The 4,404-nt window shown below is 34.9% G+C and overlaps 1 protein-coding gene and 1 pseudogene across 1 annotated transcript in view; one reads left to right on the forward strand and one right to left on the reverse strand.

Moving 5' to 3' along the window:
• The window catches only part of PEAK1 (pseudopodium-enriched atypical kinase 1), a 183,065-nt gene that overhangs the window by 163,184 nt on the left and 15,477 nt on the right, over positions 1 to 4,404 (reverse strand). The gene's annotated exons all lie outside the window — the stretch shown is intronic.
• Positions 4,022 to 4,291, forward strand: LOC105541590 (annotated as a pseudogene).

A 4,404-nucleotide genomic window follows, 5' to 3' on the forward strand; every position in this document is an offset into this window, starting at 1 on the left:
AGAAGGAACATACCTTAAGGTAATAAAAACCATCTATGACAAGCTCACAGCTAACACTACAATGAATGCGGAAAAGTTGAAAGCATTCCCCCTGAAAACTGGAATAGGACAGGGATGCCCACTTTCACCACTTCTATTCAACACAGTACTGGAAGTCCTAGTCAGAAAAATTAGACAAGAGAAAGAAATAAAGGGCATCTAAATTGGCAAACAGAAGTCAAACTGTCGCTGTTTGCTGATGATATAATCGTATACCTAGAAAACCCTGAAAGACTCATCCAAAAAGCTCCTGAACTAGTAAATGAATTCAGCAAAGTTTCAGGATACAAAATTAATGTATACAAATCAGTAGCCCTGCTACACATCAACAGCAACCAAGCTGAGAATCAAATCAAGAAATCAATCCTTTTTATAGTAGCTGTTAAAAACAAAAACAAAAACAAAAAACTTAGGAATATACTTAATCAAGAGGTGAAAGTGAAAGACCTCTGCAAGGAAAACTACAAAACACTGCTGAAAGAAATTATAGATGACAAAACAAATAGAAACATATCCCATGTTCATGGATGGGTAGAATCAATATTGTGATAATGACCATACTGCCAAAAGCAATCAACAAATTCAATGCAATTCCCATCAAAATACCACCACCATTCTTCACAGAACTAGAAAAAAAAACAATCCTAAAATTCACATGGAACCAAAAGAACCCACATAGCCAAAGCAAGACTAAGCAAAAAGAACAAATTTGGAGGCATCACATTACCCAACTTCAAATGATACTAGAAGGCCATAGTCACCAAAACAGCATCGTACTGGAATAGAAACAGGCACACAGACCAATGGAACAGAATAGGGAATCCAGAAATAAAGCGAAATACTTACAGTCAACTGATCTTTGACAAAGCAAACAAAAACATAAAGTAGGAAAAGGAAACTATCTGCAGCAACCTAGATGGAATTGGAGACCATTATTCCCAGTGAAGTAACTCAGGAATGGAAAACCAAACATAGTATGTTCTCACTCATAAGTGGAGGCTAAGCTATGAGCACGCAAAGACATAAGAATGACACAATGAACTCTGAGGACTTGGAGGAAGAGTAAGAGGGAGACGAGGGATAAAAGACTACATATTGGGTACAGCGTGTACTTCTAGGGTGATGGATGCACCGGGAGACGGAGGTTGCAGTGAACTGAGATCGCAGTGCAGCCTGGGCGACAGAGTGAGACTCTGTCTCAAATAAATAAGTAAATAAATAAAATTAAAAAATAAAAAAATAAAAAGGAAAAGAAAAAAATGTATTTTTTAAAGAAAGAAAAAGAATTATCTCACAAGGATTTTAAGGCAGCCACCATTAAAATGCTTCAACGGGCAATTACCAACATACTGGAAACAAATGAAAAGAACAGAAAGCCTGAGTAAAGAAAGTCTCAGCAGAGAAAAATAGAATGTAAATAATGAAATTACAAAACCAAAATTACAATAACTGAAATCAATGTCAGTGGATGGGTTCAATAGCAGAATGGATGTGACAGAAGAAGGAATCAGTATACTAAAAAATAAAACAATAGAAATTTGCCAGTCTGAACAATAGGAAGAAAACAAACCAAAAAATAACAAACAAACAGAACTCTGGTGACTCGTGAAACTATAATAAAAGACTAACATTCCTGTCATCAGAGTCTCAAAAGGAGAGGAAAAAAAGGACAGAACTGAAAAATAATTTGAAAAAATATGACTGAAAAGTTCTCAAAAGACATAAACCTACAGATTCAAGAAGCCAAGTAAACCCCAAACAGTGTAAACCCCAAATCAATCCATGCCAAAATACATCAAAGTCAAACTTCTGAAAACTGAAGACATAGAAAAAATCTTGAAAGCAGCATCAGAAAAATAACATTTTCCCTAGAGGGGAAAAACAGTTTAACGACAGTAAATTTCTCATTAAAAACCACGGAAGCCAGAAGGAACTGGCACGATTTATCTTTCAGGTGCTAGGAGAAAAGACTTGTTAACTCAGAGTTCTTTATCCAGCAAAAATATCCTACAGCAATGAAGAAAAAAATAAAAATATTTATAGAGAAAGGATAATTTCTCACTAGCATACCTGCTTTAAAAGAATAAAGAAAATTCTCTAAGCAGAAAGGAAATGAAAAAAGATCTCAAATAATCCAGGAATCGTGGATAACGAGGAAGGATGGATGACAGAAGGATGAAAAATATGTATAAATACAACAGATTCCTGTTCCACTTGAGTTTTTCAAATTATGTTTGACTGCTGAAGCAAAAATTATAATGCTGTATGATATGGTTCAAAATGTATGTAAAGAAAATAAAACCATTAATACACATAAAATATATATATAAACATGCACATAATATACACATATACATATATTAGAAACATTTAAAAATGTTAAGATAATTAAATGGGGGGGAATAAAGGGAGCAAAAGTTTCTATACTTTACTGGAAGTGACAAAATGTAGCATCACCAAGTAGCACTGTAGTACAGCCAACTATGATTTGTTACATACAAAATGTAGTATCTAGAGTGATGAAAAAAAGCCATACAAAGAGATATACTTTAAAACACTGAATGCTAAAAAGTATTCAAGTAACCTGCAGGAAAGCCAGAAAAAAAAAAAAAAACAAAACAGTGTGACACATCCATACTGTGGAAAACTAACTATATTGGCAATAAATAGGAATGATTCTTGACATCTCAACTTAGATGGATCTCAAGGGCATTATGCGGAGTAAAAAAAATTCAATCTCAAAGGTTTTATACTATATGATTCCATTTATATAACATTCTCAAAATGACAAAATTATAGAGATGGTTACCAAGGGTGAGGAATGGTGGAAGGGAGTGGGTGTGCGTGAGACTATACAGAGGCAGCAAAGGGACATCATTGGGTTAAGGAATTCTGTATCTTGGTTGCAGTGTTGGTTACATGAATCTACACATGTGATAAAATACCAAAGAACGATATACTACTTGCTTTACAGCAATGTCAATGTACTGGTTTTAATATTGTTCTATAGCTACATAAGATGGAACTAACAGGGGAAACTCGGTGAATGGTACAGTAAACATGGTACTTCTCTGTACTATGTTTTCAACTTCCTGTGAATTTATAATTATTTCAAAATAAAAAGTTTAAAAAGTGAATTAATTTTGTGAACTATTTAAGAGCTCACTAATAGGATCACCATATCTGTAAGTAAATATTTTTGTTCTAATAGAAAAAAATTATAGCAACTTTATTCATAATAGATAAAACCTGAAAATAAGAAACTAATCTGAAAAGGCAACATATTGTATGATTCCAATTATACGACATTCTGAAAAAGTTAAAACCATGGAGACAGTAAAAGGTTCAGTGGGTTGTCAGGGGCCAGAGAAGGAAAAGGGATGAACAGGCAGAATGCAGAGGATTTTCAGGGCAGTGAAAATACTCTATATGATACTAGAATGGTAGACAGCTGTCATTACGCATTTATCCAAACCCATAGAATGTACAACACCAAGAGTGAACGCTAATATAAACTATGGACTTGCGGTGATTATGATGTCTCAATGAAGGTTCATCAACTGTAGCAAACGTACCATTCTGGCGGGGATGTTGATAATAGGGAATGCTATACACTTGTGGGGACGAGGGTGTGTGGGATATCTCTATACCTTTTTCTCAGTTTTGATGTTGAACCTAAAATTGCTCTAAAAAAATGAAGTCTTTTGAAGAAACATTGGAAACGAAATGTTCATGAACAGGTGATTAAGTATATTGTGATACAGTCATACAATGGAATACTATTCAGCAATTAAAATAATGAACTACTAATACACACAACATATGAATTTCAAAAAATTAAGCTGAGAGAAAAGCTAGATTCAAAAAGAGTATATAATAATTCAATTTATAGGAGCAGTGTGAAGAAGCAGCAGCAAGAACGATCCCCAGACTGACCAAAGCCCACACAATGCACCTATGTCCTGCCAGCATCACCACCACCATGCCAAAGAGAAAGGCTGAAGGGGATGCTAAAGGAGATAAAGTCAAGGTGAGGGACAAACCACAGAGAAGATCTGCGAGGTTGTTTGCTAAACCTGCTCCTCCAAAGCCAGAGACTGATCCTAAAAAGGCCCCTGCAAAGAATGGAGAGAAGGTACCCAAAGGAAAAACGGGAAAAGCTGACACTGGCAAGGAGAATAAGCCTGCAGAAAATAGAGATGCCAAAATAGACCAGGCACAGAAAGGTGAGGGTGCTGGAGATGCCAAATGAAGCATGTGCATTTTTGATAACTGTGTACTTCTGGTGACTATACAGTTTGAAATACTATTTTTTATCAAGTTTTATAAAAATGCAGAATTTTGTGGGTTTTTTTTTTTTTTTTT

This window comes from Mandrillus leucophaeus, unplaced genomic scaffold (assembly GCF_000951045.1).
Source record: "Mandrillus leucophaeus isolate KB7577 unplaced genomic scaffold, Mleu.le_1.0 Scaffold241, whole genome shotgun sequence".
Classification (NCBI taxonomy): Eukaryota; Metazoa; Chordata; class Mammalia; order Primates; family Cercopithecidae; genus Mandrillus; species Mandrillus leucophaeus.